The sequence below is a fragment of the Rhinatrema bivittatum genome, chromosome 10 (genome assembly GCF_901001135.1).
Source record: "Rhinatrema bivittatum chromosome 10, aRhiBiv1.1, whole genome shotgun sequence".
In the NCBI taxonomy this organism is placed as follows: domain Eukaryota; kingdom Metazoa; phylum Chordata; class Amphibia; order Gymnophiona; family Rhinatrematidae; genus Rhinatrema; species Rhinatrema bivittatum.
This window is the reverse complement of record NC_042624.1, coordinates 67,456,156-67,479,333: the sequence shown is the minus strand read 5'-3', so window position 1 is coordinate 67,479,333 and position 23,178 is coordinate 67,456,156. Positions and strand designations below refer to the sequence as shown.

The following is a 23,178-nucleotide window of genomic DNA, read 5'->3' as shown; positions in this document are numbered from 1 at the left end:
TTTCTGCTTTTCTGTACACTTGCCTGGTGCGGTCTGAAATTACGTACAGTTTGGCCGCACATTTTACTTTCTGTATTTCGGGTGACTAACTAATAGGCTCATCAACATGCATTTGCAAGTGATGAGCACTATTAGTTTCGGGGAGGGGGTTGGCTGCGCATTTCCATGCGCTATTACCCCTTACAGTATAAGGGGTAATAATAGCACATAAAAAATGCGCGGCCAAACAGGGGCTAAATGGTGCACTCAGCCAAGCGCACCGTTCTGTATCAGCCTGATTCAAAATACAATATAGTACATCTAATGGAGGTCTGTAATTGTTTTGGCAAGAAAGGGATCGCAGTAGTGAATGTTTTCTTACTTGCCCTCCAGGACAAAACTGTTGTGTTCAGTGATAGAAGAAAGGGGCAAATAGCACTATAACTGCATCTGTTCACATGACATAAAACTATTATTAAATGGCTCTCAGGGTTGTTGGAATAAAGGAATAGATGAAACAGGAAGTAAGAGCAGAGACCTTCAGCCTGTATTAGTATGAGGTATTAGCAGGTGATTCCATGTAAGAAATGATGAAGCAACAGTGACCTTACATGTATTTTTTATTCATTAGGTATTTAGCTCAGGCCTTTTCAAAAGTAGCTCAAGGTGAGTTACATTCAGGTACAGTAAGCATCTTCCCTGTCCCCAGTTTGTACTTGAGGGAATGAAGGATGAAGTGACTTGCCCAACGTCATGAGGAGTATCTGAGGGATTTGAACTCTGGCTTCCCTGGTTCATAGCCTGCGGTCCTCACCTCTAGACTACTCCTTCACCTGTCGTAAGCCGCATGGACCTCATATTTTCCAGCTTCTAGTCCTTTATGGATTATTGTTTGAGCTGCATCTTGGTATTGCTGAGGTAGGGAATCAGTAAGCTCCTGCATTTGCTTCCAGAGATTCCTCTGGTATTGCGTCATATAGAGTTGGTAAGATGCTGTCCTGGAGTTTAGCATAGCTCCTTGGAATACCTTTCTCCATAGAGAGTCCAGGAATCGATGATCCTTCCCTGGTGGTGCAGACGAATGAGGTCGTACTCTTTTAGATTTTTTCTGAGCCGACTCAACTACTATGGACTGGTGTGGACATTGTGACTTTTGGTAACCAGGGACATGCTGTACAAGATATGTAGGGACCACTCTCCTATTGATTGGTGGAACGGAACAGGGATGTTCCCCAAAGCCTATGTTGTAACTCAAGGAGGACCTCGTGGATAGGAATGGCTAGGACTTCCTTGGGTGGATCCATGAATTGTAGGACTTGTAATGTCTGCTGCCTTGTATCTTCCTCAGACACTAAATTAAAAGGAATTGTGTCTGCCATATCTTTGATGAAGGTAGTGAAGGACAAGTCTTCTGGTGGGAACTTTTTCCTTCCTTCAGGAGGAGATGGCTCAGACATGAAGCTTTCAGATGAAGAATCTGTATTTTTCTCCTCCCAGGAGTCATATGGTACATGTTTGGAAGGAGAGGTAGGAGAAGACCTCGGTGGAAGTGATGGAACCACTGGTCTGAATAATCCTGAAGGTCCTGGTTGAGGTTCATCAAGTGGGCCTTGACCAGAAACATCTCCTACTCCTGCAGAAATAGTAGGGAGAGGTTGTGATGGGATGGCACCGACGAGGGCATCGAGTCTATCCATTAGCATATGAAAAATTGAGATGTCCGGTTGCCCTGGAGCCCCAGGTGTGGGTACTGGCATCGGGAACATCATTGGGATCGGCATCGGTGCTGGTCCCGGCATTGGTGCTTGTCTTGCCTTTGGGGATGGCCCCGGCATCGGTGCGGGCAATGGTATCGGTATGGGCACCGGCATCGATAATGGTGTCGGCTTCTGCGAGGGTATGGGCATCGGTGTCGATGTCGATGTTCTTGGAGCGCTTCTCGCACCACCTGGCGGATGAATCTGCTCAGTTCCTCCGTAATAGCTGATGCAGGCAGAGCAGCTATAAGTGGTGGCGGTGGGGGTGTCATCGGCTCTACCACAGGGCCCTGCGGTGGCTCGATGTCCGGCATCTCGAGAGGTGGGGAACGCCTCGGTGTCTCTTGCAGACGAAGTCGCTTGGCTCCCGACTTTTCTGGAGATAGTAGGGATTCTGGAATCGAAGAATGTCGATGCTTCGAACGTTGATCCGTGGCTTTCTCAAGGCCTGATGTTGACTTTGTCGATGCTGCGGACGGGGTCGGTGACGACCAGTTCCCCGAACCCTCCAGACGACGCTTTTTAAGAATTATCCTTTTCGACACTCCGGCCGGAGATGAATGGGTGGACGTCAATGTGGAAGGTAGCAATTGGATGTGGAACAGGTGTTCCATCTTTTCTTGCCGTGCTTTCCGACCTTTAGCGGTCATTTCCGCACATTTTGGGCAAGATGAGACATCATGGGACTGACCCAAACAAAGAACACACTCAAGGTGTGGATCAGTAATCGACATCGTTCGATTACATTTGGGGCATTTTTTTAAACCTGTAGTCATGATCACAACGACAGCTGTCGATGGATGTCTGACTAAAGGTTTTGTAAACTCGATAAGAGTCGGAAGGAATATTCTACTCACTGGCCGGTGGTTAAAGAGAGACCCCGATGTGGGAGTGAGAAAAAATGAAATTTTAATCTGATTTTTAGATAGAATTGTGTGAAGAAATTCACACAGGGCTCCTGCTCCGGGATGCTGAAAACAGCACGGAAAAACGAAGACTGAAGGGAGACCCCTGTGGCTGAGAATATCATGGCATGCTGGGCATGCTCAGTGGGCTCAGGATGCCAGTCAAAAGTTTCTAGAAACTTTGACAGAAAGTTTTCCGAGATAGGGCTCCATCAGTGATGTCACCCATATGTGAGGACTAGCATCCTGCTTGTCCTGGGATAATGTCATCTTTTGAACATTCTATTATGACCTATGGAAGGGAGTATTAACTTTTGAAATTTAGGCAAGAACTATATCAAGTTCATCCAATAGAAAGGTATCACCTTATTTTTGTATATGTTTATATTTGTTAACCTTTATTTCCACGTTCTTGGAAGTAAAGCACATGTTGGGTGTGCTGTTCATAAGCGCACCCCTTTTTGTGAATGCCATAGTGGAAAGTGCCTTTCAAGTAATATATAGACGCCTAGAGGTCTATATTGAAAAAAAGTTAGCTGGCTAAATTAATATTTGGGCACATATCCGGCTAAATTTTAGCCAGCTAATAAGTTAGGAGACTAGAATTTAGCTGGATAAGTTAAGGGTGTTCCAGGGTTATAACTGGGAGAAATTGAGTTATCTGACTGAGTTAACCAGCTATCTCCGATACGCAGTGTTAGCTGGATGACTCAGCTGGCTAAGTCTGGTTGTGTCAAAGAGCTGACCTAAAGTCGGCCGGGTAACTTTAAGATAGCCAGCTATACTCAATAGCGCGGCTGCACTATTGTCTATACCTCCAAAGTTAAGTGGATAAGTTTACCTTGCTAACTTCGCTATCCGGACTGTGTCTGAATTTGGACCTTTTAGTGTTCTAGAGCATTCCGGGGGGAGGGGGCCCTGCAGATACATGTGCAGGAGTCTTTGGGCTGCACTTCCAAGGAGTTAGGGAGGGGAAAGCAAACAAAAGCGTTCCCCTCAAAATAGTTCTCATTATCCTAAGGTCAAGGGAAAAGTAGGAATGAGGGTTTCCTAAGAAGTGCTCTAGGAATTTTCTAGGGAAGGATAGGAATCCTATCCTTGGAACAGAAGAGTTCCAGTTTTAGGATGTGCAGAAGGCATCTAGGACACGCACAGCAGTTTGCTGTGATCTTAAGAGTCAGGGTGACTGGATGTGTCACATTTGGGATGAAAAGGAGCCTATGCCAATCCATTCCATATCAAGAGAGGAGGGGAGTCTGTTCTGCAGAGGAGCAATGCAGCAACACAGGATTTCAAGTACCTGGAGGTTGTAGGAACTCCCAAGACTCAGTGCCACAAAGAAGGGAGGGGATTGCTGGCAGATCACTATATTTGGAAGTGTGGCTGGAAACTACAGATGCTTCACCAAGTAAATGCTGCACTGTGTTCATTCATTTGTTACAGCAGACTTGTGCTGAAATATGTCTCTGAAGGGGGGGGGGGGGGGGAGGAGGAGAGTTTTTCTGAGTCCAAGTCAATGCACCCAAAGGGTCCACTCTACTCAGACAGGAAGCATACTGAGATTGAGAATAGGAGAGGGGCGTTAGACTGACGTTACCGGTGGTGTGTTTAAGGGCAGCAGGTACCATGTTGGCAGCAGAACTGAAGCAGCTGCAGTAATGAGTGGAAATATTTCGGAGCATATGGCTTCACCCACCTCCTGTGGCTTCATTGGTTCTAAAACAGTCACAGAAGTGCTTCTGTCTACTCACACGGCTGCTCCAGACCTGCTGTCTGCCTAGCACAAGCTGTTCTTAAACACTAATATCGGGGAGGCGGCTGTGCTGTGGGAAGGAGGAGGATTATGTTTTTCAGGGGAGCTTTTGCTCCCCTTTGCTTCTCTGTGGCAATGCTTGTGCTCTACAATTCCCCAACGGGGTGGGGGCAGGTAGAAAAGGGAGAGCCAGTGTGGGCCGCCCTCCCTTTTCGGCCAGGCACAGAGCAGCTTCATCCCCTCCCACCCTCCCATCTATAAGGGTAGCTAGATCCAGATTAGAGGGCCAGATCCTCTGGTCCTGTCGCAGCCCTTGGCGTTGCATGGCATGGCATGGTGACTGGCAGAAGCGACCCCCCCCCCTGCATTTAGGAGGATCGAACAGGCGGTTCGGACTGGGCAAGCGGCCTAACAGATCCGGCGCAGTCCCTCGATGCTTCAACGGCCAAGAGGGAAGAAGAAGGAAATGCTGGGGCGATTAGAACAAACGTTCCCGACTTCCACGGTTGGGTCGCCGGACGCTGTGGCTTTAACGGCCAGGTGTCAAAGGACAGCACCACGGCGTATACGGCCAAGGGGTGTGCGCCCGCCTCAGCTGACTTTTATACTTACCACATAGAAGCGGGGGGGGGGCTCGCTGGTCACTAATTTAGTTACGAGTTGTTATGGAGTTTTGTACAGTTATGATGACGTTATTGATATGTTTGCTAATTGCTGATTATTCAATGTCCATGGGCTGCGGCCATCTTTGTCCAATCAATAAAATCTGCTTTTCGGAAGAAGTTATGTAAATTGTGCAGTATTTGGGAAGTGGGGGGGGGGGGGGGGGGGGGTAGTAAACGCAGCTTTTACACTGCCCCACATTGTGTTTTTCAGGGGAGCTTTTGCTCCCCTTTGCTCCTCTGTGGCAATGCTTGTGACCTACAATTCCCCAACCTCTGATGGTCTAAGGCTTAACAGCTGGGTGTGAATCTCCCACACGGCACTGCCGCTGGGCTATTGAGCTTACCCAGTTTGCCCTTTCTAATGCCCTGCTCTGGAGACTCTTGTGCTAGAAGCCAGTTAGTGTCGTAAGTTTCTTATTTGCCTTCACTCTATCAGGTTGATTCAATAAAATGCGCCCGGCTTAGTGCACAGCTTAACAAGTGGTTGGGAAGGCGTTTTGGACGTGCATCCCTAGCCCCCGATGCAATAAGGGGATCAGCGTGTCCAAAACGTGCTACCAAAGGCGTACCTAATAGCGCTCATCACATGTAAATGCCATGCAGATGAGGCTATCAGCTACCCCTCAATGCAAACAATATCCATGCGCCCAAGGCATACTTTTTAACCCGTAAAACTTTATGCCCGCTCTTCCTGCACATCATGGGCTCAACTTAAAAACAAACCAAAAAACCCTGCTTTTCTATGGTTCCTCTTACTTAGTAACATCACGATACAGAAAGCAGCACCATGCGCAAAAAAAAAGTCTTGATGAAAAAAAAAAATTGGGGGACGCATAATATACATGCTCTGGGCTGTGTATATTGTGCAGGTAAAATAGCTGCCGTGGGAAAAAATGGACACTCGTAAATTGAGCATCCGTTTTCCTAACCTGCACACAGCCACTTCTCCTGGGTGCCTGATGCCATGGAGGTGCTAGGGATACACAATTTATCCCTAGCATGTCCTTTTTAACACGGCAGCTCATTTGCTTATTGCATTGAGTGCCCTCGAGAGGTGAATGTGTGCGCCATTAAAAAAAAAAAGAGTGCCCAGTTTGGACGCACGTTTTTAGCCTATCCATATTGCATCTGCCTGTATGTGCACTTTTTTTTTTTTTTTTTACCATCCCATTGATTTGAATTTCATTTGCTTACTGCATCGGGTTCTATGGAGATTTGGCTATGCATGCATTAGGAAACAGTGAGCTGAAATTCAATGTGCAGTTTCAATGCACGGCTTTTTGTATCAGCCTGTGAATCAATGCTGTCCCACCTTTTTTCATGGACAATGTGTAAATAAAACAAATAGTAAAGGGCTAATTAGAGTGATTACCTTAGGCTATTGAGAAGCTTCTTTTGGGCTGAATGGCACTGCCGGAGGATTCAGTGAGGGAAACCCCTGTAGCAGAGTTGTCTGTGAGGAAAGAGGCGGATGAACAGGTTCCAGATTTTTCCACATGAATGAAGATCACCTCCACCCAATGACTTCTATCTCACTCAGATGAATTGGGTTCAACCTTCTCTCAATAGCCCTTTACTCAATGGACAGAATTGTGGTATAACAGAGAGGCAGTCCACAGTATCACTGGGCTGGGCAAGGAATAATTCAAGGCAGGAGTGGTATAGGAATAGCTGTTGCTGCTTCCTTAGGTGTGACCAGTGGACAGGAGAGTTTAGCACAGTACAAAGCATTTTTAAACTTTTGTAGCTGAACTGTTTTGAATAAAAGCTCACCGGCATCCTTGCCTGTCACAAAGGGAAGCTGGATTGGGGTGCCACTTTCCTAACGCGCGCCCAGCCACCTCTCCTGGGCGTGCAATGTAATATTTAAATGAGGGGTCGTGCAAAGAAGGAGGCACTAGGGAAAATTGTGCGTCCCTAGCGCCTCCTTGAAATCAAGTGCACAAGAGAGGTGGCTGTCCGTGCAGGTTGGGAAAACCAACACTCAACGAGCGTCTGTTTTCCCCTGCTACTGGAACAAGATACAAGGCCTGGATGGTTATTTTTCACGTGTATATTAGGTCCCCAGAATTCTTTTTTTGTTTACCAAGACTTTTTTTTTTAAACCTGAATCTGCTTTCTGTTGTTTCTCCTACTTAGTATTGTGACGATGATAGTAGGAGGAATCACAGAAAGGAGCCCTTGAGCATGGTATACCTTTATGGATAAAATTTGCTCTGTTGCCATGGGCACATTAGCTATGCAGGACATTTTTTAAATCATAGGCATTATTTATTTATTTATTTAAATGTTTATATTCTGCTTTTCATACTTTTTATTTTTTTCAGTACTTCAAAGTGGATTACATTCAGGTACTGTAGGTATTTCCCTCTCCCCAGAGGGCTTACAATCTAAGTTTGTACCTGAGGCAATAGAGAGTAAAGTGACTTGCAAAACGTCACAAGGAGTGACAGTGGGACTTGAATCGTGTCTCCTGGGTCATAAACCTGCTGCTCTAACCACTAGACTACTCCTCCACTACAGCTATATGGAATTTACAAGTGATGAGTGCTATTAGTTATGTGGTGGTTTGGACGCATGTTTTGGATGCACTAATCCCCGTCTTGCAATGGGGGTTATGGACGCCCATCCAAAACACGCATCCAATCGCATGTTAAGCTGTGTGCTAGCCGCAGCGCACGGTATTACATTGGCCTAAAAGTGAGGGTACCATGCTAACAGGATGTGACCTACGACCTGGAAATGGGATAAGAGGATGACCGGCAGGAAAAATGCAGGCCACTAGGGACTTAGGCAAAAGCCTTTGAAAATTACTGATCCCTCTGTAAAGTTGTTACATGTGCTTTTCTAATGGATTACACTGGAGTTGTAAATTGGATGCCAGTTAGTTGTTTTAATTTGTCCTCTCTGTGTTGATTTTCAGCAGCATGAAAGGGATAATTAGAGCAGTTACCTTGGGCTGCTGATGAGCTGCTTTTGGCATTTGGAGTGGTGCTGATTGGTGCGATGATGGAAATTGCTGCAGCAGAGTTATCTGTGGCTGTGAGGGAGATGAGCAAAAGATGACATTTCAAACAAAAGACATCGCACAAAAGAAGTTGAGTTGTACTAAGCAATTAGTGTTATGGTAGGGAAGGTATGCAGCAACATGACATAATAAGGATTTTTTTTTAAACTGTTTATTTAAACAAGGGACAGACATCATGAATGATATATAACAGTATGTCAATAGTCAAGTATCCACAACTTTCCATTACATATGAGTTGTAAATAATAGAGAACATACATGTTCTCTATTATTTCGTTCGTAAGGATATTCGTTCGTAAGGATATTCTGGAATCAGAAATCCTTAAGAAGGATTCCCTACAGGATAAAGCCCGAAGCTCAGATAATCTATGAGCCGAGGAAATTGCCACAAGAAACACAACTTTTAAAGTAAGATCCTTTAAGGTTGCGAGTTTCAAAGGTTTAAAGGGTGCAGCACACAAAAGCCGTGAGGACTAAATTTAAATTCCAAGAGGGACAAGGCTGTCTGAATGGAGGGCGTAAATGTTTTGCTCCCCGAAGGAAGCGTGAGACATCCGGTACGCCAACACTCGGCCCTGAATGATACCACGTAAACAACCAAGAGCAGCTACCTGCACCCGCAAGGAGCTACACGATAAGCCCTTAGCTAAAACAGCTTGAAGGAAACACAAAATATCCGGCATAGATGCCTGTGTAGGAACAATATCATGGCCCAAGCACCAAGACTCAAAAACCTTCCATACTCGCACATAAGACAGGGAAGTAGAAGCTTTTCGTGACTTCAAGAGCGTAGTTACTACAGCATCCGAATAAACTTTACCCTTCAAACGCTGCCCCTCAAAAGTCATGCCGCTAGACAAAAGCGATCAACCTGGTCGAAACAAACAGGCCCTTGATGAAGCAGGTTCGGAAGGTCCGGGAATCTCAGAGGAGCCTCCACCATCAGATTGACCAGATCCGCAAACCATGGACGACACGGCCACTTGGGAGCCACTAGAATGACATCTGCTGGAAGTAGTTCTACCCGTCTGAGCACTTTGCTGATTAGGGACCAAGGAGGAAACACATAAAGAAGAACATTCGTCGGCCAAGGAAGCACCAGAGCATCTATTCCTTTTGCCGCCGTGTCTCTGCGGCGAGCAAAGAATCGTGGAGCTTTGGAATTCTTGAATGTCGCCATGAGATCCATGCAAAGAGTGCCCCACCGGTCGCAAATTAGCTGAAAAGCTTTGTCGGCAAGTTCCCCACTCCCCCGGATCGAGACGATAATGGCTGAGAAAATCCGCGTGAACGTTATCGACCCTGGCAATGTGGGACGCCGCTATGCTGACGAAGTGCTGTTCTACCCAATGATTAACTGGTGAGTTTCCAACGCCACGGATTAGCTCTTGGTTCCTCCTTGGTGATTGATGTAAGCCACCGTGGTCGCATTGTCTGACAGCACGCGGACCGACTTCCCCTTGAAAAGTGGAAGAAACTCTTGTAAGGCCAAATGAACCGCCCTTGTCTCCAACTGATTGATGGACCATTGAGATTCCTCTTGGGACCATAGTCCTTGGACAGATTTCCTCAGACACACTGCCCCCCAACCGGAAAGGCTGGCATCCGTGGTCACTACCATCCAGTGCGGAACTACCAAAGGAACTCCTCGAGTCAAGTTGTCCGAATGCAGCCACCAATTCAAACTGGATCGAGCCATCTCCATCAATGGAAGAGGAAGGTGAAATTGTTCTGACACCGGGTCCCATCGGGAAAGTAACGCTGATTGCAAAGGATGCATGTGAGTGAAAGCCCAGGGAACTAGATCTAACATTGACGTCATTGAACCCAGGACCTGTAAGTAATCCCAAACTTTTGGAGGATGCGTGGACAACAACCCTCGAACCTGACCTTGCAACTTTAGAATGCATTCTGACATCAGGAAAACTTTGCCTTGTCTCGTTTCTAAGAGGGCCCCCAGATATTCTAAAGACTGGGAGGGAAATAGATGACTCTTGGACAGATTGACAACCCAGCCGAGGGTTTGTAACAAATGAAGTACCCTGGGGATCGCTTCCTGCAAAGGATCTCTGACTTCGCTCGAATCAGCCAATCGTCGAGATACGGATGAACCAACAATCCCTCTCGACAAAACTGCACTACCACCATCACCATAATTTTGGTGAACGTCCTGGGTGCTGTGGCTAGGCTGAATGGCAGGGCTTGAAACTGGTAATGACATCCCAGGATTGAGAATCGCAGGAACTTCTGGTGATCGGATCGAATACCGATGTGTAGATATGCTTCCGTCAGATCTAGAGAGGCCAGAAACTCTCCCTGATGAACCGCAGTGATGACTGACCTCACCGTCTCCATGCGGAAGCGGGGAATCCGCAGATACCTGTTGACCCGCTTTAAGTCGAGAATGGGCCGGAAAGTTCCCTCTTTTTTTTGGAACCACAAAGTAAATGGAGTAACGGCCCTTCCATTGTTGAGACGGAGGAACAGGGATGATAGCGCCGAGATTCAACAAGCGCTGTAACGTCTCTTCTACCGCCTGGTGCTTGGTTGCATAACTGCACGGGGAAACCAGGAACTTGGGATTGGGACGGCATGCAAAATCTAAAGCGTAGCCATGTCTTATCACAGAGAACCCACAGGTCTGAAGTTATTTTGGTCCACTCCTCGTAAAAAGAGACAATCTGCCTCCAACTACAGGAACCGAGGAATGGACCGGCATCACATCAATGCGAAGGCTTTCCACTCTGAGCTGACTGGGAGATACCCGGTCTACTAAAACGTCGTCCACGAAAAGGCTGAGACCATGACTGTTGCCTGTTGGAATTTTGTCGAAAGGGAGGGGTTTGGCGTCCGAGGAGCCCTAGACTTTCGACCTCCAAGAAACCGATATTTTGAGGAAAACATAACTCTCTGTTTCGGCCGATCTTCTGGCAAACGATGAACTTTATTCTCTCCCAGAGACTGAATTAAATCCTCTAGCTCCTTACCAAACAGTAGTTTGCCCTTGAAAGGAAGAGACCCCAGGCGAGACTTGGAAGAAACATCAGCCGATCAATTTCACAGCCACAAGATATGACGAGCAGAAACAGCCAAAACCATAGTTCTAGCAGATGTGCGGAGTAAATCATAAAAGGCATCCGCACTATAAGCAATGACCACTTCAAGCCGGCCCGCTTGGAGGGCTTCCGCCTCAGAGAGAGATTCATTGGCCTGAAGCTGTTGTAGCCAACGAAGACCCGCTCTCAAGGAAAAATTACTACACACAGCCGCTCTTACGCCCAGTGCCAAGACTTCAAAAATCTTTTTTAATTGAAGCTCTAGCTTTCTATCTTGCAAATCCTTGAGAGCAGTAGCTCCTGTAACAGGGATTGTGGTCTTTTTTGTTACGGCTGACACTGCTGCATCAACCTTGTGAGTATGAAGCAGTTCTAAAGCTTCCTCCGGTAAAGGGTATAGCTTATCCATAGCCATTGCAACTTTCAGACCCAAGTCTTGGGTATCTCATTCCCTAAAAATCAAATCCATGGCTGAAAAATGAAAGGGAAAAGAGGAGGGTGGTCCACGGAGACCCAATAATACTGGGTCTGAAGAACCCAGCTGAGATTATTCATGGGGAACCTCAATACCCATCTCCCCTAAAATAGCAGGAATGAGAGGTCCTAACTCTTCCTTTCTAAAAAGACGGAAAACCTTCAGGTCATCCCCTTCCACCACATGAGAACCCCGGGAAACCCCGTGTAAGTGGTCTGGATCCCCATCAGCCCCCCGCAGAGGCTGCGAAGGCTCATCCATGCCATCCGGGCTATCAGAATCGGTGGAGGTAGTAGAATCAGGCTGAGGAGATACTAACCTCAGAGGATGCTTAGATTTAGGGGGTTCAAGCCCAACTCGAGACTTGGCCCGTTTCTTAGGCACGGCTGGAGAATCCAATAGCAAAGATTTATCTAGCGCTCTCTTTTTCCCTGCCCTCCGTGCCTTAAAAGCCCTGTGGAGGAGCAGTACAAAATCTGAAGAAAAAGAGTCAGAGGAAGCAACATTTGTATCCCCATCAGGGAAATCTGTGCTGCCTGTTGCGCCCATACCTGCTGAGTTGTCCCCCTCAGGGACTATTCTTTAAGGGGATAAAGACGGAGGGAGAATACCCTCCCCCGCTGCTGACAGGGTCGACATGTTCACTGACTTGAGCAAATTCAAAATGGTGCCCGTTCCCACACTTAGCAGGAAAGGGCTGACAGAAGGAGAGGGCAAGTTTTGAAAAACTCCGGAGACCGACTGGACCCGTAAAACAACCCCCTTAGGAGTTGTGGAAGCTCCCTCTCCCCCAGACACGCAGTTTGAACAGAGGCCGTCCCTCATCAAGCGCGTGCGCGCCGCTCTACAAGTCCGGCAAGATAATCTCCGCGGCATTTTTACCTCAGCAAAAAGGAAAATTTTCACCGCCAAAAAACGACAGTGAAAAAAGAAACAGAGGAACCCGACTCGACTGCGAGGGAAGGGAGAGTCCAAATATTACAAGTAAATTTTGAAAAAAAAATAATTTTTTTTTTATACTTGCCCAATAGCCTCTGGGTCCTGGTCCAACTGGGGGGAGAGAGCCAGGCTCCCCGGTATCATCCCCAGTGCTGCACTAAGGCTGTATGACGGGCCCTCGACCCACAGCAGCAGCTGCCCCTGAAACCAGGGGGATGGTCCTCTCAGAACTTGACAACCCCTGGGAGGCTGAAACCAGACTCACTTCTGTGCGCCGTAAGAAAAATAATTAAGAAATTAACCTAACTCTTATTATTTTCTTAGTATTATAATTATTTTTCTTTTCTTATTTTTTAAAAGTTAACTAACTATCACAGACTGTAGGTTTTGCTTCTGCTCCATCTGCTAGAGACAGAGAAATACTGACGGACTGTATGTGGAGCCCTGCTATATACGTCAGAGTCTTTAGAACTTCTCTGTCTCCATCTGCTAGAGGGGGGGGGGGGGGTGTGTGCAAAACCCAGGAGTCTGGACTGATCCGGGTACGTACAGGGAACAGGTTTGACATCTATGTGGTGTCCCAGTATGTCCAAGATCCTCAACTCCACTCACCTCCAGAAGCCCTGCACCTCTGCACATCCCCACCATACATGGAAATAAGAACCGATCTCTACACATCCTCTCCAGCACAGCAGGGATGAGGATGGGGAAAACTTTGTGACGTATGCCGGATATCTATAAGTTCTCCTTACCAGCTTGTACATTAATTCAGTTCTGTAACTGCAGATAGAAATCTTATACACTTTTTTTCTGATTATTCCCCAGTCTCTTTCCCCTAAATTTAATCCCAAGTCTCTGTCCCACTTGTCTATCAGTTCCCCCATCAGATCTTCTCCTCGTGTGGAGCGAGATGATTTTTCTTCCCGACCCTATAAGCATAAACATCCATAGTAAGTTAAAACCAAAGTAAAATAGACAAATACAATACTTCAAAGCAAACATATAAGGACGTAACAGAACCACACATTTTCTCTCTACCTGACATAATTCTTCTCTCTGTCAGCTTCTTATCACTCTGCTAATACATCACCCCCTTCAGGCCACCATTGTATGAAATCTGTGATTCATTTTTTGTCAGGCAAAGCATTAGTGGGAAAGAGGGGGAAGCAACTTTAACTATCAAAACAGCTGGCTGTGTAAACAAAGTTACAGGGGCCAAAGCTCTGCTACATAATCAGGTGACCACCACCTCTGAGGCAAGGGAATTGGTCAGGGGCAAGATACAAGGAGTTGATGGGAAGCAATAAGTGTTACCAGCCACCGGAAGACTGCCCAGCTTCTGTTCAGAGAACCTCAGTTTGCCTGCTCTGAACTGGCCTCAGTGAGGAAATGTGTCCCAGTTTGCTCCAGTTCCAGACCTACGGTGTTCCAGCCTTACAAAGCTCCAGCCTGTGACCCACTCCAGTCTTGCCAGGTGTTGCACCAGCCTCAGGACTACTCCATTACTGCCCTACTTGGTTCCTGTGCTAGGCTCCTGCAGCAGTGAACCGAACACTTGTATATTTAGCTATTTTCACCTTGCCTTGACCTGCATATTTTGTTTTGACCAGACGAAGGGAGTGTAATTCCTGGAAGCTTGTCGAGAAACATATTGTTAGTCCGATATGAAAGGTATCACCTTATTTTATACTTATATATTTTCTCTGGACCTTTATTTCCATGGAACCTGAAAGAATATGTTGTAGTTGTGAGGTATCCTCTTAAACATCTGCTTGAAAATGTACCAGCATGGGTGCTGTCAGCCACACCCACACACACGCACAGGAACAAGGGTATTGCAGGCAGGCTTTACTGTACACATGCTGCAGATTGGAAAAGGGTAATCCATAATCTTTCACATTCAATGGCATACTCACCAGTGAGTGAACCTTCTCCCTAGATGGAGAGGTCAGAATGGATTTAAACAATAAGGGGTAGATTTTCAAAGGGTTACGCGCGTATCCCCCGAAAACCTACCCCTGCACGCGCCAAGCCTATTTTGCATAGGCTTGGCAGCGCACGCAAGCACCGGGACGCGCGTATGTCCCGGGGCTTTGAAAAATGGGTGGTCCGGGGGCGGGGCTGTGGGTGGTCTGGGGGCATAGCGGCGGTGCAGGGGCATGGCCAAGTGCCCCGACAGCGAGCCAGCGCGCGCAAGTTACGCCTTGGAGAGAACGGGGAAAGCCATCGGGCCATCGGGCCTCCCCGTTCGGGTTCGGCTGGAGGGAGAAAAAAATCTGATCGCTGGAGTGAGGCCCGACCCTTTAAAAGGTGGCCATCTTTAAAGATGGCGCCGGCCAGCCAGTGCTCCTACCATGTGACAGGGGCCGGCCAATGGCACGGATACCCTGCCACATGGTAAGGGCAAAGGGCTATCGGCGCCATCTTTATGATTGGCAGCCGACGGCCCGAGAACGGGAGATCGCTCCCGGGACCACCACTAGAGCACCAGGTAATTTAAAAATGTTTTGGGGGGATTGGGAGGGTGGGAGAAGCTAAGGGGTAATCTTTAAAGGGTCGGGTGGGGTTTTTTTAATTGGGCCATCGGCGCCATTTTTGAGTGGCAGCCAAAATGGCGCCAATGACCCGAGAGCGGAAGATCGGTCCCCGCGCCCCCACTGGACCACCAGGTACTCATAAAAAGTTTTGGGGGGGTTTGGGGGGGTGGGGGAAGGTAAGGGATTAGTTTTATAGGGTCGGGATGGATTTAGGGGTTGTTTTGGTGTGCCGGTTTTCCCGCCCTCCCCCCAAATAACTCCCATTAGTGGACACTAACGGGAGTAACGATTTTTCACGATAAATCGTGAAAATTTCTATTGTATTGCGCACTGTACCGATTTTTGACGATTTAAAAAATATCGGACGATTTTTTTAAATCATCAAAAAACTATTCACATCCCTACAAATTAGCCCCTAAGTTATGACAGGGAATGCTGTCTTACCTGTTCTAGGAGAGCTCTCCAGGGTGATAACTGTTATTGCTGTTTCCTTACGGGATGGAAGCTGAGTGTTTGTAGGGGCACTAGCACTGGTACCAGTCCCAGTTCCAATGCCATCAGGATCTGCATGGAGAATAGAAGAGCAGTCATTGAATGTGGAACAACAAATATGTGTGTTTTGTTTCTTTTAGGGCTAAAATTATATGGGTAGCAGAAAAAGCTGAGAGAAACCAGGGAATCTGAAATTTCCTGAAAATGAAACTCCTCCTAGGTTTTCTTTTTCATTTCTTACCTTTTACTGCAACCTTTTTTAGATAGTGTAGAGAGAGAGAGAAACACCATTTCAAATTCATTAGGAGTCAAAGTAGCTGAATGGATGGGATACCTTTATGAAGCAGTTTTGGGACGACTGTGTTCCTTTCATTAGGCAACCACTGAAGTAACTTTTTAGACTCTGGGATTCTGAGGTCTCTAATGCCACTAATGGATGTTTGCTACCTGGAAGACTGGTTTGACACTTGTCAAACGTACACAACAGTTCCATGTCTTCACAGTACTAAAGCTTAACAAATGGCATTGATGTGGCAGAAATGTCATGGAGGATATTGGGTGGCTGTAGTATGGAGGAAGGAGAGTTCCCACAGCAGAGTTGGACAGTAGTAGTGTAGTACTGGGGAAGGTGCATGCTGGTTAAAGATAAGGCTAGAAAATGTTGCATAAAAGCACAGAACAGAGATTGTCAAACAAAAAACATCTATAAGTGGTTTGTAAATGTACTTTTCAACATATATAGGAACTGCGAGGTCAATATTCAGGTTTGTCCATACAAACCTTGGGTTTTAAATATTCCTATCCCCTTCTACCCCACCCCACCCCATTGACTGGAAAAGTTTAGCTAAAACTCCGGATAAAAAAAAGAGGCATTGCGGAGGCACTCCAGGGGCAGGGCTTAATCGTAGCCAATTAGTGCCAAATATCAGCACTACCCAGATCGATTTAGCTGAGTAAAGTCTGGTCAGGGGGGAAAGCAGTCCTGAAGTTATTCAGCTAGGTGTTTACCCAGATAACGTTAATCTTAATCAGTTGTATGCTAAGAAAAGCTGGTTAAGTTTAAAAAAAACACAACACTCTCCAGAGGCCAGCAAACCACTGATCCCCCATCCTCTCCCTCCTCCTGCTGAGTACATTCAATTAGAGACTTGCCCCAATGAATATCTATGGAAAGTCCCTACATTATACTTGAGTATGGGGTTGTGGAAAATATGGTCAACTGGAAGATGGAGAACATCCCAATGTTTATCCTAACTTACAATAAAGGCAGATAAAGATATTCTTAGAGGTACAGGAGGTAAGTGAAGGCACAAAGAACACCGTGGCACATGTTCCTTTGGTGACTAATGGAATGTCAGGCATCCAGCCGTAGATGGCCCCTGTGGACCAGCGCAGGCTGCTGGTGTCTGAGTCATAGTAGAGGCCAATCCAAGCTGCCTGGAAAGCAAATGAGGCTTTTGAAATCACATCTGCCAGTTCCAATGCATTCTGAACATCTGCTAGGTCCACATAGTTTGCTCTGCAGAAATCACGAGCTTCAATCCAGGTCATAGACTGTTTGATGAGCATGAAGGTGCGCTTCTGGCTGGTCACTCCTGGCAGCAGAGCTGTACAAAGGAGAAGGATTAGAAACAGCACTGCCAGCCTTTGGAGAATGACATCAAGCAGTCAGAGCAGAACTACCTACAGAAGCTACGTTAGAGGTTAATTTAACGCCCTTTCAAACAAAATGCCACTTGTACATGGCCTGCGCAGGATACAGAATTTTTCTCCCTTAGATGTATTCAGTTGGGCTGATCATGGGTGAGCAGAGGATTTCTCTAACAAACTGGCAGTTCGCCACTTCTGAGACACAGAAACCATTCTTCTCCCGATTTAGGGCAATGACCTTTTTAGCTAATGGACAAAATTGCATATTCTGTGTATTTATGTTTGATAAAGGTTATACTCATTTCTTATATTTTCCAGGGAATCCCCTAATCCTAGCATTTTTCTCCATTGCCCGACTGCTTTAGACATAGATTATGCATTTACGTAAATGAGCAGCAACACTGTTTCGCCAATTAGGTTTTGTATTTGTAAGCTCCTACCAAGAAGACATTTGGTAATGTGGACAGCAGGGTTTGTACTAAGATTCTGACTCTTCTATGTTTTTTTTTAGCCTGTCTCTCTATCCCCTCCCGCATCTGGAGGGTGGTGTGGAGTGATTTCAGCCACCCAGTTGTCGGAGGGCTAGAAGTGAAGCCTCCTCAGTGCCAGGCACGAGCCATGAAGGATCCCCGAGGATGGCTGATGGAGTACATGTGGGCAGGGCGGTCTGCACAGACCTACCCGCTCTTCAAACTCAAAGCACCTGCACAGGCTGCGTTGAGGACTTTAGGTCGCCTCAGGTGGAAGTGCAGAGAACCCGGTCACATTTTTTAATCTTCAATGTGCATGTGTATTATTTCTCTCCCAACCCGAGAGCTTCTCTTTATCCCGCGGCTAAGAGTCTGCTTGCTGTGAAAGTGCTTGCCTACCACCTGCTGAAATTGCACTTAAGCAGATTCAGTCCTTCTCCAAGTCCTTCTATTTTACCCACTTAGTTCCCAAGCAAGGCTTTGAAACTTTTATCTCTGAATGCACTGTAGTCATTCTTCCCTACCTAAATGTTGCCCTGGAGCCACGCTAACCAGGAATCCTAAAGAAATCTACGTTTGTAAATTAGAAAATAAAGCAAAGATCCTTGTTTTAACTCATTTTATAAACACCTCCAAGCAATGAAAGCATTACTAATTTAAATAATGAAGATTTTTCTGCTTGTTAAACCCCCATATAATTTCTGGGATGGTTTTGTTTACCTGACTTGCTACTTAGATTTGGAGAATTCAAACCCAATACCTGCAGGCAGGAGTAGCAGCAGCGGGACGCACAGCATCCTTCCTTCTACAGTTCAGGAGCAGTCAATGAACAATGTGCAGGGAGGAACTTTAATGCTATCTGTGTGATCTAATGAACTGAAGCCACACCTCCACAGGCAGGGGAGATCAAGAAAGGGTTATTGCAGGCTATGAGCACGCCTCTCATCTTGGCTGTCTAGATATAGTGATTTATTGCTTCCAGTCTCCCAATCCAATCCTGAGAGTGCTGGTGTTAGTACTGATGGGAAGACCTGCAGATTTTCACAGACCCAACTGTACTTGTGAGGTTACCTTCATTAATAAAGTTTACTGTCACCAGCGTACTATCCCTTATTTTTACTTCACAGTTTAAGCCCTGCCTATGGGTTCTCATCTCTTTTTCCCCACTATGGGTTTCTGCAGAGAGTACCCACATCCACACTGTTGTGGGCAGAGCTGAATTTAAGATTATGGCACCCATAGGCAGAAGACTAGGGGTAGGGGGTTTTGCCCCTGAAAATCAGAAAGCAGCAAGAGGAGTCACAATTTTTGGGTGCTTTCAGAATTTGATGGCCTAGGCATGTGCCTATGTTGCTTATGCTTAATTCCTGCCCTGGCTATGGGGTCATCCAGAATCTGTTCCTGAAATCTTCAAACCTTTAACAGCATAGCAGTTTAGCTAAGCAAGGGCATCATTGTTACAAACCAGAACCAGTATTGTGGCCCCAGTTATAACCCCCCCCAAAAAAAAACAAAACAAAACCAGTTTGCCCACCCCTGCTCCACAGGGTTTGAGTACATTTTTTGCAAGATATTGTATTGCTTCACAATGTGTCTGATAGCAGAGGAAGTTTGTGTTGCTGTTACTGAAGTGCTGCAGGATTTGTGTGGTAAATATTAGTTTTAGTATTTAAAACTGTGATATTCCATTAGGTCTTTTACAGGATTGTTCTGTGGAGGGGAGGGGGAAGAAGATAATGGTGATTTAGGAAACTTGATTTAGGAAACTGATTACTCGCCCTGTTGCTCTAAAGCCTAGAGGAAGGTACACAATCTTGGGGAGTGAAGGGATAGAAGGGCTTCTGGGTCTTTAAAGTACCTAGCAGTGCCCTGGTGTAATGTATGTTATTTTGCCAGATTCATCTCATTTTGCACCAATTTTGAGAGGACAGATACCACTCAGATGAATAATCCCCGTTCAGATGTACAGAATAGATCATCAGAATACTGCAGATAACGACTTGAAAACAAAAGAAAAGGGAAGAGTAACGGAAACAGACTGATCAGCTGTACTGAGAATTTGGGAGATGCATTCAGGGATAAAAGCAATTTTTTATTTATTTATTTATTCAAGTTTTCACATAATTACAATACAAGATGATCTTCATTAAGAAAAAGCATATGGATGAAAAACAAAAATTCACTTGATTACCTACTAATATATATCCACAATACTATACTAGTCCTCAATTATTTTAAGGAGCCATACAAAAACAAAGCACATAAGAGAATATTCTCCTTACAATAATATACCTTGCTGCATACTATTTTTAATTTAGGGCTCACGGGACTTATGGTAACTACGAAGTCTCCAATTCAGTATCCACCACTTGTGTTTTATCACTCAAAAAAATTGACAATTGGGGGGGAGTATAGAACACAAAGGAATTACCTCTGTATCCTATGCAAAACTTATATGGATACTTGAGACAATAGGTTGCCCCTATTTGGAGAACCTTTGCCCTAAGTGAAAGAAATTGTCTCCTCCTCTTTTGTGGTGACTTAGAAAAATCAGGGTAAACTCTTATAACCATTGTCAGGAATACTTCCGTCCTAAATTTAAAAAATAAACGGAATACCCAATCACGGTCTGACTCAAAAACAAAGGTGGTTAATAGTGTAGCACTCTGTACCATGTCACTATCAGATGTTTCCAAAATTTTGGAAACATCTAAACTAGTTTCTAATTTATCTATAACCTGTTTTCCCTCCTGTTCTTCCTGCTGTATTCCTCTTTTATACATTGGAATATAATATATCTTAGCTAATGGTGGTATGGAGTTTTCTGGTACCTTAAGGACCTCCAACAAATATTTTTTAAACATTTCTTCAGGTGACAAATATGGTAACTTTGGAAAATTAACAAATCGAAGATTTCTCTTTCTATTCATATTTTCTAAATTTTCAAATTTCATTTGCAATATTTGATTTTCTTTTATCATTGTGTTGGATTCGTGGACCCTTGGGCCGATCGGAACCTGGAGAAGAGTTGCTGAAGGTGGTTACAGCAGAGGTCCCGACCGGGAGGCGGCAAGGACAGACTGGTGGCTGGCCGAAGGTGGAACTCTGGGAGCCCTATGCGACCAAGAGCTTTGGCGAGGAAGAAGGAGATGGTGGCACTGGCACTGTGGTGAGAAGATCTTCGCCCTGGAAGCCGATCCTCCCCCGAGAGGAGCTCGTAGGAGTTCGGCCGCTGGGACTTAGGAGATTCACCCTGGAAGCCGGAGTCCCCCCAGGAGGAGCCCGTAGGGACCCGGCCGCTGGGACTTAGGAGGACCCGCGGGGGCCTGGTCGGATGAAGTCCAAGGTTGTGTGCCGAAGAGTCGTCGCTCGCCAGTCCAGAGTCAGGAACCAAAGGATCACCGTAAGCCAGTCCGGGGTCAGAAGCCAGAGAGTCAACGTAAGCCGGTCCGGGATCAGAAGCCAGGGAATTACCGTAAGCCAGTCCGGGGTCAGAAGCCAAGAATCACCGTAAACCAGTCCGGGGTCAGAAGCCAAGAATCACCGCAAGCCGATCCGGGGTCAGGAGCCAAGTAGAAGACACTGAAGCAGGAACGCAGCAACTGAAGACAGGAATTACCTGGGAACCTCGTTGCAAGGCACTGGAGAAGAGCAACTGCAGGGCTTAAGTAGCCCTGCAGCGTCTGACGTCACCGGAGGCAGTCTTCTGGATTTTTTATTTTATTTATTTATTTGTGTTTTTCTATACCGGCATTCACGGAAGTTCGTATCATGTCGGTTTACATAAAACAAGGGGTGAGCAATACATTATAACGTACATAGCTAAAACGTAAGAGTATACATTACAAAAGTATAACAAGTGCATAGAAGAAAAAGTTACAATAAAACAGGGGTTATTCTAACTGGGATTAGAGTTAGAGGAGAGATAAAAAGTTTAACAAGAAGTAAAACCTTGTAGTGATTGGTTGGTATTGTCTGTTTCAGTTTAATAGAAGATGCTCAGTGTTGCTGCATTTGATGGAAGTGAATCATTAAGGGTCCGGAAATGCTTTCATGAACAGCCATGTTTTAAGTCTCTTCCTGAAGGTTGGAAGACATGGTTCCTGTCGTAATTCTAAGGGGATTGAGTTCCATAGTGGGGGACCTGCTGTGGAGAAGGCCCGATCTCTCAATGTTATATGCTGGGTAGTATTGTTGTGAGGTACTTGTAGATATTCTCTATATGCTTCTCTGATGGGTCTGTTGGAGGAGTGTTTTTTGAGAGCTATTTGTAGATGGAGTGGAGCCAGTCCATGGATATTTTTGTAGATTGTGGTGAGGGACTTATGAATTATTCTGTAGTGGATTGGTAACCAGTGAAGGTCTTTGAGGACTGGTGTAATGTGATCTCTTCTCCTTTTGTTTGTTAGAATTCTTGCTGCCGTGTTCTGTATCATTTGGAGAGGTTTAGTGTGGGATGATGGGAGGCCTAGTAGGATAGAGTTGCAGTAATCAATTTTCGCAAATATTATTGCTTGGAGCACTGTTCTATAATCATGGATATGAAATAGGGGTTTTATTCTTTTTAATACGTGCAGTTTGTGGAAGCAGTCTTTGGTTGTTTGGTTGATAAACGATTTTAAATTTAGCCGGTTGTCTATAGAATTTCTCGGATTTCCCGCGCTGGCCCCTTTAAATTGGCAGCAAAGACGCGCGCGCGCGTCTAGGGGGCGGGGCCAGCCGCCGAAGAACGCCGGCTGCTTCGGCGGGGCAGGAACGAGGCGGAGGAGGTCGCTGCAGGCCCGGGCGAAGTCAGCCGACATCGGGGCCGTGGCGGAGGGGGTCCCCGGAGGCCTGGGGAATGCGGCCCGACGCTGGAGCCGCGGTTGGGTAGGCGGCGATCCCGGGGCCGACCCGGGATCGCAACACATTGCATCTTGTACCAGTTTTGTATTGTCTAAATCTCCTCTAATTTTATCTAAATCTTTCACTTCGTCATCTTTTCTCAATTCCATATTAATTATTTTAGAATGTAAACTATTCACTTTTTCTATAACGGGATTAACTTGTGCTACCACAGAGTTTTGTAAGCTCACTATAGCATCCATTATTACATCCAATGTTACAATTTCTGGTTTACTTATCTGAGGGACTGATATTCTAGGCAAATAAATTGAGTCCTGCATTATTGGATCCAAATGGGGACTTCTTTGTACCAAGTTCAGTGAGGTGGTCTGTCCTCCTTGGACTTCCTCCAGGCTTTCCATACTAGACAAATCCAGTGGCTTATGGCCTGTTAAGGGAGATCCCGTCTCAGCGACTTCCGCAGATGGGCCCTCCTTCAGAAGCCCTTGGGCTCTAGATGTAGCCGGATTTACAGGTGGTTCCCTTAAGATCGGAGATAAAGATGTCGATAGGTCCGATGGGGAGACCTCAGAAATAAAATCAAGAGGTCCTCCCATCTGCGCCACATCCGACCTTACTGTACGCTGC

At 46.0% G+C, this 23,178-nt stretch overlaps 1 long non-coding RNA gene across 1 annotated transcript in view; it reads right to left on the bottom strand.

The window, feature by feature from the left end:
- Window positions 1-8,019: 8,019 nt before the first annotated feature.
- LOC115100238 overlaps window positions 8,020-23,178 on the bottom strand; it is a 51,206-nt gene continuing 36,047 nt past the window's right edge. The window contains exons 2-3 of the long non-coding RNA XR_003859003.1: window positions 15,539-15,658; window positions 8,020-8,099 (exon numbers count right to left, since the gene is read on the bottom strand). This is a non-coding gene — a long non-coding RNA (uncharacterized LOC115100238). The remainder of the gene's footprint in view (window positions 8,100-15,538; window positions 15,659-23,178) is intronic.